Consider the following 12,861-nt stretch of genomic DNA (forward strand, 5'->3'; position numbering starts at 1 on the left):
CTTGTGGAACACAGTAAAGGCTGGCTTAGATGAGAGTGCCTGCAATTCACTCACACTGCGAGCAGAAGTAACCGCAACCAAGAACACAGTCTTGAAGGACAATAATCTCAAAGGACAAAAGTGCAAAGGTTCAAATGAAGCACCCATTAGATATTTCAAAACCAAATTAAAATCCCAAATCGGCACTGGAAAGGGGACGACGAGAACACAGTCAGTCCTTTAAGAAATTGAGAAATCAAAGGAATCCTAAAGAACATTCTTCAGATGAGCGCTTAAATATAGAAAGCGCCACCAGGTAATCTTTAATGGTACCTTACTTGAAGGCTCCTGTGGGCCAAAGAAAGTAAGAAAGACAAAACCATTGGAATGGAACACTGAAAAGGATCAACATTTTGTCCTCTGCACCAGTCGCAAAACTTATGCCAAAGGTACAGGGATTTTGTTGCTGGCCTTCTGGCTGAAAGCAACACCACCATCACATCATCTGGGAGGTCCCAATCCTTATATATCAACCTTTCAGATACCAAGCATGAAGGTTGAGAGTCCTGACCTCTGGATGAAGAACTTGACCACCACATTCAGGAGAGCAGATCCTCTCGGGAGGGAAGACGGCATAGAGGGCAGATGACATTTCTAGAAGGTCTGGGTACCACGCTCTCCTGGTCCAATCCGGAGCAATGAGGATCATGTGGGATCCGAACCTCTGTAACACTTGAGGAATGACAGGGACTGGAGGAAACGCATACAGCAGTGGAAATGACCAATCCACTACGAATGCGTCTCCTATGGCTCCTGTCGGAGGAAATTCCCATGAATCTCTCGCACTTCCGGTTGGCACTGGTGGCGAAGAGATCCACTTTTGGGGTTCCCCAAAGGGCGAAGATCTCCAGAAGGACTTCCTGAGCCAACTCCCACTCGTGAGAGATCGTGCTCTACCTGCTCAGAGCGTCCACCACTGCATTTTCATCTCCAGCAAGATGAACCGCCGAGAGTGAAATTCCTTGCTGGATGGCCCAGAACCATAGCTGCTTTGCCTCTCTGCACAACGGGAGTGACCCTACCCCCCCTTTTTGTTGAGGTAATGCATGGCCACTGTGTTGTCCGTCATGATCAGGACACTCTTCCCCCGCACAGACGGCAGAAAAGCCTTCAGGGCTAGCCCGATTGCCCACAGCTCCAACAGGTTGATGTGGAGTCTGGACTCCGACATAGACCAACGACTGCTGGCGGCCAAGTTGTCGGCATGAGCACCCCATCCTGTGAGTGAAGTATCCGTCACTACAGTCACCTCCGGCCATGGCTACCAAAACAGCTCTCCCTTCATCAGTTTCCTCTCGTTGGCCCACTACAGAAGTCCCTGGGTGACCGAGAGTGGAATCTGAACGGGATCCGACATCTTGCCCGAGAACTGCAACCACTGCATCTTGAGGACCCATTGCAGGGATCTCATTCTCTGCCTGGGTTCTGGCACCAGAAAAATGCAGGATGCCATGAGGCTGAGCAACCTTAAGAATTCGAAACCCGGGAGATTCTGGGCATGTTGAAACTTGTCCACCATCTGCAAAATGCGATGAGCCCTTACCTTGGGAGGCAAGCACTTCCCCAAAGACGTGTCCAACACAGCCCCGATGTACTGGAGCTGCTGGGAAGGTGCGAGATGTGACTTCTTGAAATTGAGGGAGAAGCCCAGCTTGTGGAGGGAGCGGCACGTGAGATCGAAATGATCCAACGCTTGTTCGGGAGAACGCGCCCGGATCAGCCAGTCGTCCAGGTAGGGGTAGACGTGAATCCCCCCCCCTTGCCTGAGGTATGCTGCCCACCACCACCATCAGCTTGGTGAAGACCCTTGGGCGGAGGTCAATCCGAATGGCAGGACCCAAAACTGAAAGTGCGAGTCGCCAGCGGCAAACCTCAGGTACTTCCTGTGCTTTGGATGAATCGGCACATGAAAGTAAGCATCCTGAAGGTCCAGAGACACCAACCGATCCTGAAGTTGAAGGACCTGGAGGACTTGAGAAAGAGTGATCATCTTGAACTTGTCCTTCCTGAGAAGTTTGTTCAACCAACGCAAGTCCAGGATGGGTCTCAATCCCCCCCGTCTTTCTTTGGAATGAAAAAATAAGGGGAATACCATCCCTTGTTCCTCTCCGCTACAGGCACCAGTTCTATAGCACCTTTCTCTAGCCAGGTCAAGATTTCCTGCACAAGGAGCGGATCTGGAAGCTTCAAAGAGAGATTCCTCGGTGGATTGTCGTGAGGCCGCTGTAGGAAAGGAAGGCAGTAGCTGTGGGATATTGTATCCAGGACCCACACATCCGAAGTAATGGCTCACCACTCTTCGAGATGCTGGGACAGTCGGCCCCCAACCGGCAAACCTGGGGACATGGCCTCATGACTGTTTTGGAGTAGCTGCGGCAGCGCCTGAAGGCAAAGAGACCTATATTTCCCCGACCACCACGGGTACTTTTCCGTGGACCCCTTTGACTGGTGGCTCCTATCGTTCTACCAAAGAAGGAGTAGTAACAAAAAGAACCTCCCCCTCCACTGCTGTCTCCTAGACGAAAAGGCAGAGGTTGACGCACAGGTGCGCTTAAAGATTTTGCTGCAGCTTTTGAGGTCTGCAACCTCTCAAGACTCTCGTCAGCCTTGCTGCCAAACAAAAGCGCGTCATCAAAGGGCGTGTTCAAAAGACAGGCTTGCACATCCAGGGCAAAACCAGACTTCCGCAACCCCGCAAACCTGCGTATAACGGTGCTCGCAGGCATGAACCGGCTCACACTGTCAGCCGTGTCCAAAACCGACTGCAGGGATTCACACATGGCATCCTTGCCATCTTGCTCGAAAGCATGGAAACCATCCCTTTCCTCCCCTTCGGCAATATGCTCAGCCGCAAGAGAAACAATTACACAGAGTGTGTGAAAATCTTGCCAAGGCACAAGTGGAGTTGGCTGATTTCAACGCCATACTCCCTGCAGAAAACACCTTTCGTGCCCAACCGTTGAAGCATTTGTCGTCCCTATCCGTAGGGATGGTAGGGTTCACCGCGTGCCTAAAGGTGGCTGTAGCCGCCTGAACCATCAAACACTCGGGAGTGGGGTGAGAAGATATGTAGCTGGGGTCGCTACCGGAAGGGTGGTATTTCTTGGTCAACGATTTGTTAACAGCCAGAAGAGATTCCGGTGACTGCCAAGCAGCCGCCATCCTTTTCTGTAAAGTGAGATGAAAAGGTAACAACGGGTCAGAGGATGGACCTTGATCTAAAATGTCTGTTAGATCATCTTGCACAAAAGCCTCCGGAGGACTGGACCAGCCCAGACACTCTGTGACCCTAGCCATGAGTATCCTGTAGGACTACTCCGCATGAGCCCCAGGCTCAGCCCTGCCAAATTCCACTTCCAGAGAAGTGTCCAAAGCACAGGCATCAAGTTTGCCTCAACTCTTCCAAATGACTGTCTCCAGAAAAGACAGGAGCCTCATCAGGCTCAATGGGGTCCACATCAAAGTCTGACCTTTCCTCCTCCTGATAAATGTCATCCAGAGGGAGGTAAAAACCCTGACTCGGGACAGAAGAGGGTATGGAGTCCACCACCGGTCTCACAGACTTGGAAGTAGCCTTCCTAGGAGGATCCACAACATCAGGGATCTCTGACGCTAACTCTCGGCCAAAAAGCCCCGAAGTCATCGAGAGCGCTGATGGCTTCGGCGACGAGGGCGTCGATGGCTTCGGCGCCAACGGCTGATACGAAGGCACTGCTTGATGTCCATATCTGACAGACACAGCGCTGACGCCGACTTCGAGCTCTTAGCAGGATTCTGCGGTCTTGCCGGGGATGAAGACCGAGGTCTGGAAGCACGTCTCTTGCAACCATCCTGAGCCTTGTCCAAACGGGACCTCTAAGGTTCCTGATGAGGATTGTGCCAAGGACCCGATCCCGAAGGTGTGCGGGCCACCTTTCGAGACCGTTCCTTGCCGGCTCCGTGAGAAGGGGCGGACGTAACTGTGCCCTGCAATTGAAAAATCGCCAACATCTGCTCCCTAAAGGCAGCCCATTACTCCGGAGTCGAGGACTTCATTGGGCAAGCCACTTTGCTCGAAGCACCATCCTCCTCCGAGGACGGGGAAGGCGATCGGTGACGGCGCTTCCTTGAATGCCCATATGAGGAGGGCGAATGGCGGGAACCACTCCGGGACAGAGGCCCCTGAGAATCCTTCTGACGCAGAGTCTCGCCCCTCGAATCGTCGGTGGACAAACCCTTGGCCTTGGAAGTACATCTGGACTTACTGGGTTTACCACCTCTACCTACCTGAAGCTTTCCCTTATGCTCCTGCAAGGCCTTGTCTGTCAGCGACTGGCATTTAGAACAGTCGTTGGTGTCGTGACTCTCGCCCAAGCACCACAAACAAATGCGATGCGGGTCGGTGATCGACATTTTAGACTTGCAGTCCCACCAAGTCTTGAAGCCAGACCGCAGAGTCGGAGGGGTCGAACAAGAAGACATCTTCACAAGGGAAAACAAGAGGCGCGCTGAATCTACGAAGCAAATGCGTTTGCGGAAAAAACGGAACTGAGGCTACGGGCGCTGTGCATCCTATTTATAACATCCGGTGATGTCGCCCTTGACAGAGGCCTTTGAGGGACATCGACCTGACGTCATCAACACAGGACACCCTCTGCCGAAAAAGTTTCCGAACTACACCGCTGTGGACATTACATGTCAAAGATGTGGAATACGTTGGAGGGCACAATCCATTAGAATGTGACATTTGATCCCACAATCGCGGCAATATAAATATTTAAGTGCACTTGCGCCGAATGTTTGCCATATTTTCTGATATTCTATACAAGGAGCTTGCCATATGTAGCCTGTAAAACTAACTTCGGAAAGAACCATCATTGGTGACATTACAGTTATGGGATAGACATACATTCAGTAATACTTTCACATTTATGAAATAATGTAGTACCCTCTAAAATAGCAGCACTATTAGTGAATACTACTCTGGACTTGTCATGTGATAGCCAGAGGTGGGCATACCATCGCAGGAGCCTTGTAAAGAGTCTGTAATAGTATTCTAGCTTGAAGAAGCTCATGTACTGAGCGGAACGCGTGGCGTTTTGAACCCGGAAAGGGTGAGTGAACAGAGCTTCTTTGATTCACCATGATTATGCCAATTGCCAATCTTTTAAAATGTGATGTGATGCACCTTATGTATTAAAACTCATTTCACCAAAGCACTATCTACGAGTGCCCAGGTATTATTTAGTTTCTCTGGTGAACATGAGAGATGTCGTCAGTGTGTTTGGGAAACTGTGCTATTCCGTTATATATTATATATATATATAATATCTGAGTGGAGATTTACACTCTGCATTGCAGCACCGCAACCTTTTCCAACAACGCCTGCACCCAATCCCCCAACAGAAGCCTGTTAAAAAACACACTGGAGCCAATGTGGCTGCCGACCAGGCTTTGCAACCCCTGCCCCCACCCCGCTATGCTATGTGCTCCCTGTCTCTCCAGCATGGGAGGAACAATCCTCAGTTTAAGAGCCTGGGTAAAAAATATGGTTTAAAGCTAATTATTTTGCAGGGAACCATTTATCTTTCTCTGGCCTTAGGCAGGATCGAGCAACAGCCCATGGACACAAGGGGAATAGTCAACAAATGTTAGCAAGAGAGCCAGAGGCTCCTCAATGACTGTCAAGTTAACCTCCTCTCATAGCGCTGAATAGAAATGAATACAACGTAAAGAAAAATGAGGGCGTACATAGTTTATTCAATTCCCCCAGCACACTTTAGGCCTGGGCGTGCAGCAGTGCAAACACGCCATTGTCTGCAATACTTTCTCCACCTGAAAACGCCCCTCAAACACCAAACACTCTAAAAGTTCCATGGAACACTAATCTAACAATGAAAACCTTTGGAAGATCCTCCAATTTCCAGTAGTCCTCCTGTAATTCTCCAAATATTTTACATAATCCGTGCATATTCCGGATTCCCTCATGCCCTTTTCTACTAAGTGGTCTCCAGAAAGAAACTTCTGCTGTTCTCTTACAGCAATAACATTCCATTAAAAAAATAAAAAAAAATCCAATATGGAACTAATCCAGAACAGGACTGCAATACGTGTCCTTGGCCTCAAGCCCTGGCATCATATCTCTACAGCTCTGAAATCACTCCATTGGCTCCCAGTGGATGTAAGGATTAAATTCAAAACCCTCTGTATTGTCCACAAAGCTTTCTGGGGCCTGGGTCCAAAATACCTTCAGCTATCCCTCTGCAAATACCTCCCCCTCGAGCTCTTCACTCCTCTACCTCCAACTCTAACTCCTTCAGGGTCAGATGTTTTTCAAAGAAACGAGCTGGGGGTAGATCTCTATCTTCGGCTGGGGCCTCCTTCTGGAACAGCCTCCCTGCCAATCTAAAACATGAGGCGAACCATCTCCGGTTCAGTAAGCACCTCAAGACCTTCTTCTTTTCTTCTGCCTTCGCTCCCCCTCTCCCCTGCTGATCTGTTCTCTCTTGGCACCGTGCACCTGTCCCCCTTCTGTCCTCCAGGCCCAGGTACCTGCTCACCCTGCCACCCTCCCACACAGCCTCCGGGCCACCCCTTGCACTGGGGTCTGTATCTGTACCCATACAGCCCCGCCCTTTTTTTCCTGCACTTATCAGACCTACCCTGTCTGCTGCTTTAAACCTAGCACTTGCACATTTCTGGCTGCACTACCTTTATTATTATTTATCTGTTTCTCCTTTGCTTTGCACTTTCCACTTCTCCCCCTTCCATGCACTTTTCCCCTTCCCCTTGCGCGTTCTCAATGCCACTGTGCCTAGTAAGATCGTTGTTTTGTTCTCCCCTATTCCCCTCCCTTGCCCTGTCGCGCTCTGACACACTTGCGTATGAGCGCGATAGAATATAAATATCAATATCAATAACACTTCACGTATGTGTGTGTGTGTCATCCTTGTGCAAGGGACTTGGTAATCTTCTCTGTATCGTAGTTCAGGGAATTTGCCCCTTCTCCCCAAAGGGGAGTCACCCGCTTTGGAACTAGGGAGGTGAGCTAGCTATGCTCAACTCACCCATACACGACAGGGAAAGCAGGATCCCACTAGGGGGACCCTCCCACCCCCCTTAGAGGACAAGGCATCCCGAGGATGCGTTTTTATTCATCTTCCCTCTGGTACAGAGTCCAATTCTTTTGTTGGTTATATGGAAATTCAGCAAGACAATTGCATGCAAGACCCTTTTGAAATGCTGGTATGAAGCATAGACTACTCCGGTGAGAAGGCACCTGCTGCTCATGGCACCCACGGAGACCGGCAGAGATGCCAAACTGATGTGGAGCACTAAGCGAGAAGCCAGTCCATGGTCCTGCACCAGCCGAGGAGCAGCACCACTACAGCACAAAAGGTACACAGTTGTCCCAGAAGGGGGAGAAGAGACCCAGCCATAGCCCAGGATGGAAGGAAAGACAGACCCGAGACCACAGAAGATGGTGAGAGTAATAGGACACCAAGGCGCAATAGAAGAGCAGAGACACAGCGGGTGAGTGATACCAGACCCCAGGACGGGGTGAGTAATAGCACCCAAGGCATGGTGGAAGCAACAGTACCCCAAGGAGGGAAGTGAAAAGTCATTACCCAAGAGGAGAAGAAGGAAACAGTACCGCAAGGTGCGGTGAGAAGATCAATAACCCAAGAGGAGGAGCAAGGCCTGCAAACCCAAGCTATGCTGAGAGCAACCGTAGTCCAGCCCACATGCAAGTCATAGAATATCCATTCTCAAAAAGAGAAAGTAGACTGTACAATCAGGCACGTGGCCAGAGAGACACACATTTGGTTGGGGGCCAGGAACCAGTCACTGCCAGGAAACGAGGAAGAATACAGAGCCACTTTGAACTGCACAAACAGGCACTGGACCAGAGAAAGACCAGAAGGACAGTTGGGTGGGGGTTTGAAGCCAGCCACCACTACCAGGGTTAAGAGTGAATCCATTTGCAGACCTTTCTGGTTGAGTTTATGTTAATCATTTGTGTGTGTGGTAGGGTTTTTGACAGAGGACTGAGTTTTGTTGTAAGGTATCCTTATGAGCATACTTTTATTTTCTAGATAGGGCAAAGAATATCCTAGCAGTAGGAACAGAACAGGCCTCATTCCCTTTGGTTTAATAAAATTCGAGTGGCACATGATCTCTTGTACAACCCGCGAGTTCCAATTTTAGTATAAGTGCTGCCAAAGTGAGCAGAACATCCCAATTTTTACTACATCATAAGCACTAAAATCTTTCAAGCAACATTGGTTTACCATTGCTTACCAGCTGCCTGTTGAAGCGCTTTTGTAGCATCTCCTGCACCGCAATTTGGGCTTTGCTCTTCCCCAGCTGTACTAGGTAACCTTACATTTTCCCTAATTTCTCAGGAAATGAGCACTTGAACTGCAACATGTTCCGTCTCTCTTTTATACCTAAATTCTATTTATAAAATCACTGCCGCTGCTCCCGTCTCTAGGTATTTCTGCCAGCACATGTCCTTCCCCACATCCCTTGCTTTAGAATGTGTCCTTTAGCTTCAGTAGAAGCAGAGTGGTCTCAAGTATAGCTACCTTCAATTCTACTCTGGGCAGTTTTGCACTTTGTAAAAACCAAACTGGTATTTGATGGAACAAGGAAGGGAATTGTGTATTTTTCAGATGGACCGCCTGTCAGACGTTCTTCAATTCAAAGCTCTTTATTAACAATCACTGTGTTTAGTCAGAAGTTGTAAATAATGGTCACTCTCAAGGACCCAGAGCACTCTTGATTTAAGATTACAGGAAAAATTAGTATGGCTTTTCAAGAATTTGTTTACTACTCTGTTGAATACCTTTCCTTATTGTTCAGGTTGCTTTGTCTTCCTATATGCAAATCAAGAAAGTAGAAGCCTGTCAAACCCTTAAGCGTTCTTTGAGCTCCTGTGTACTTGACAAATAAAACAATTTAAGTGGGGAACATGCAGTGCAGGCGAAAAAAAAGATGCTTTAGAAAGAATATACATGGGGATTTCAGACAATTTGGAAAATGTTGATGAACGAATGGAGCTAGAAAGATGTAGTCCTCATGTATATTCAGATTTATTGCTTAATTATCCTAGGAGTTTTCTAGGAAATCCACAGTCAACTCCTCTTTCAAAAACATTACACCTTTTATGGAGTCAGCTGTACTTTTCTTATTATAGGACTAGTTAGTACGAAATAAGCCCTGTATTCTGGCAGTAGAAGCGCAATGGTACTTGCACTCAAATCATACAGAATTTGTCTCCAGTCCCTCCCCAGCCAAGTCTTCTAAAACCCTGCTATTCAGCATTAATCAGGTTCAGTTTCTCTCTGCTCTCACCAAGTAAGCACCGTTCACACCTACTTCTTCAAACTCAAACCTTTACACCCCATTTTCTCTTTTGTCACCTTCCGTTTTAGAGTAAACTCCACAAATACACCAATATCATCTTCCTTTGAATAGGGCAAAAGCCTCTGTTTGAGAAGCCAATAAAAGCCAATTGTGGCAAATCCAGAGCATCATGGATGCTGCAGCTTGTCTTCTCCTTCGTCTTGCCCAAATGGAACACACCTGTCAGCGCTTTATCCTCCCTCCATTGCATGAAGATTTTCAAATGTATCAGTTTAAAGCAGCCTACACTCTACACTAAGCAATACTTGACCAAGGCATTGAATTCCTAAATGACAAATTTCCTTCCCACATCCCTCTAGGAATTTGCAGCCTACCAACATCAGACTACCGTAACACTTCAAAGATCCAAAAATAGTAGGCAGAGCTTTTACCTTTCTCAATGCCAAACTATGGAACATTCTCCTTCCTTCACTACCGATTGAAACCGTTCTTTCAACTTGGAACAGTCCTCTGGACCAGAAAAGCCACAAACTTAATCTACCCTTGTCTTATTTGCGGTCTTCCTCAAGTGATCCGAGACCACAGTTGCATGTAGCTTACTACAAGTATAAAAATAAATCTACTCGGTTGAACGATGACTCAAATGATGGAAGGCTGGTCGGTACTAAGGAAGACCGGAGCTAATAGGATTTGGCAGAAGCCAGATAAATTTCAAGAATAATGGTCACACCGTGACAATTTCTGAAGAGTTTGAGCAATGACCTGATAATCCATGGTAACATAACTGATCCTATAAATGCACTGCACAAAATTAAGAACTTAATCAGCAGAAACAGCTGGGTATCAGACATCAACCAGCGAGCAGCAGCTACTTCTCCTTAAAAAAAAGGAGCAAGCTGTATACATAGCGGTTAGAAAATAAAATTAGACCAATGACACTATAACAATCCGATATAATCAAAGCTATTAACATACATTCTAGAGTACTCCCAAAACAATAACAAGGTAAAAATAAAATGAAAACTTTCTAGCACAGTTCTTTAAAGTATTTTTTTTTTAAAAATGTTTTATTTGATTTAGCTGAAGAATCAACTTTTCAAATACAGATTATTCATTTCATCACAAATTATACAAATTAAAACACAGGATCATAAAATATTAAAAGAGGAACATTTCATTTTTTAACAATTCAAAACAAAATTTCTTAAATCCTTCAAATCATGATTGATAAACATAATCTTATACAATATATTAGAAGGCTAGAAACATTTCATAATTTCCATCTTAATCTGGAATTTAACCAAATCAAAATGATTAATTCTTCACAGTGTGTGCTCTGATGGTAAAACACATGTTAAAAATTGGACTACAGCTTTCATGACAGCTATTCTCTCTGTAGAGAACAACAAACGCCAAATCTTAGCATCACCTGCATCATTGTATAAGCATAAAAGATTTTTAAAATATAACTTTCTTTGTACATTCAGATTTGGACATGATACCAATATATGCTGCATTGTCTCTTTCAGTAATCACTTTACAAAAGCGGCAATAAGGAACAAGTTACTTACCTGTAACTGTTGTTCTCCAGAATGGGTCTGGCATGGATTCACATGCTCATGAATATTCCCCGTCGTCAGGCTAGGAATCCTCGGTAAAGAAAAATCAGTATCAGTTTTGTTTCTGACCTGTCTTTCGTAGTAGTAACCAATCACTGATCTCTGCGTCATACTGACCACAGCCAATGACTGCCATCTCCCTAAGCCCCGCCTCTGGCAGCCATCTTCAGATTTGGTAGCCCGTGAAGAGGCAGTATGACCAAGTGAAGAGCCGCAGAGGGGTAGGCGGGAGGGTTCGCATGTGAATCCATGCCAGACCCATGCTGGAGAACAACAGTTACAGGTAAGTAACTTGTTCCTTCTCCAGCATGGGGTCTGGCATGGATTCACATGCTCATGAATAAAAGAATACATAGCAGTACACACATGCACAACCACGGGAGGTGGCAAAGGCTCAACATTAAGCATTACATCAAAACCCAACATTAAGCAATTCTTACCTCCTCACCAGGCTCACCTTAGGCGAACAGGTTGCGCAGCACTGCTTGGCCGACCCTGGACTCCTGCCTGGAATCCCGATCGACGCAGTAGAATTTCGTGAAGGTGTGCGTCAACCTCCACGTAGCAGCCCTGCAGATGTCCAGCAAGGGCACACCAGATCGGAACGCCGTGATAGCTGCGATCGCTCTGGTGGAATGGGCTCTCGGACGGCCAGGCAGCGGTCGGTTTGCCAACCGATGGCAGTACATGATACAGCTGGAGAGCCATCTGGAAATGGAAGCCTTCGAGAGAGCCTTCCCCTGATTGACAGGTCCAAAGTTCACAAAAAGTTGTGACGTCTTCCGAAAACTCTTCGTGCGGTCCACGTAGAACTTCAGCGCTCTAGCCACATCCAGCGAGTGCAAAGTCCTTTCAGCCGGCGACGAAAGCGACGGGAAGAAAACAGGCAACACCAAGGGTTCGTTGAGGTGGCAGTCCGAAGGCACCTTGGGCATGAAGGAGGGGTGCGTCCTGAGCACTACCCTCGTGTCGTGAAAAGTCAAGTACGGGGGCTTACAGGAAAGGGCCTGGATCTCTCCCACCCGTCGTGCGGAGGTGATGGCCACAAGAAACGCTGTTTTCCACGACAAGAACTTCAACAGAGCCGAGTGCAGAGGCTCGAACGGAGGTCCCATGAGCTTGGTCAGCACCACGTTGAGCTCCCACGCCGGGGCCTTCACCGGCGGGAACGATCTGAACAGTCCCTTCATGAATTCTTTCACCAGACGATGAGACCACAAAGACGACCGTCCCGTGGTTCTGGTGTATCGGGAGATCGCAGCAAGATGAATCTTGAAGGAAGCGTGCGCCAGTCCAGCCTTGGCCAGCGTCAGCAGGTACGGCAGTACTTGGGGAGCCGTAATCCGTAGAGGGTTAATCTTCTGTGCGTGGCACCAGACAGAGAACCTCTTCCATTTGTGTCCGTAGCATTTAAGAGTTGAGGACGCCCTGGCCTTTGCAAGAACCTCTCTGCAGTCGGCCGGTATTTCGTAACCTCCAAACTCTAAGGCTGCAGGAGCCAGGCCTGCAAGTTCAGCGACTTCGGGTCGTGATGGAGGATGGCGCCTCCTTCCCTGGAGAGAAGATCCGCGTCCACTGGCAGTTTGATTGACGGGGACGCTGACAAGTCCAGAAGGTCCGGGAACCATATCTGCCTCGGCCACGCAGGTGCGACGAGAATCATCCTGCACCGTGACCTCTTGAGCTGGTTGATGAGCCGGATCAGCAGCGGCAATGGAGGGAACGCATATAGGAACAGGCCCTCCCAGGGGAACGAGAAAGCATCGCCCATGCTCCTCGGCTGGGGAAACCTGCTGGCGAACCTCCGACACTTGGAGTTCGTCGCCGTCGCGAACAGGTCGATCTGGGGTGTGCC

The 12,861-nt window shown here is 48.0% G+C and overlaps 1 protein-coding gene and 1 non-coding gene across 2 annotated transcripts in view; both read right to left on the reverse strand.

Annotated features, from left to right (window-relative positions):
- STK3 (serine/threonine kinase 3) overlaps positions 1–12,861 on the reverse strand; it is a 1,834,661-nt gene that overhangs the window by 1,418,460 nt on the left and 403,340 nt on the right. The window lies entirely within an intron of this gene.
- On the reverse strand, positions 6,927–7,038 carry LOC138499027 (U6 spliceosomal RNA). The gene has a single exon (XR_011279080.1). It is a non-coding gene; the product is annotated as a U6 spliceosomal RNA (small nuclear RNA).

The sequence above is a fragment of the Ambystoma mexicanum genome, chromosome 5q (assembly GCF_040938575.1).
Source record: "Ambystoma mexicanum isolate Mex_15411 chromosome 5q, UKY_AmexF1_1, whole genome shotgun sequence".
NCBI classification, from domain to species: domain Eukaryota; kingdom Metazoa; phylum Chordata; class Amphibia; order Caudata; family Ambystomatidae; genus Ambystoma; species Ambystoma mexicanum.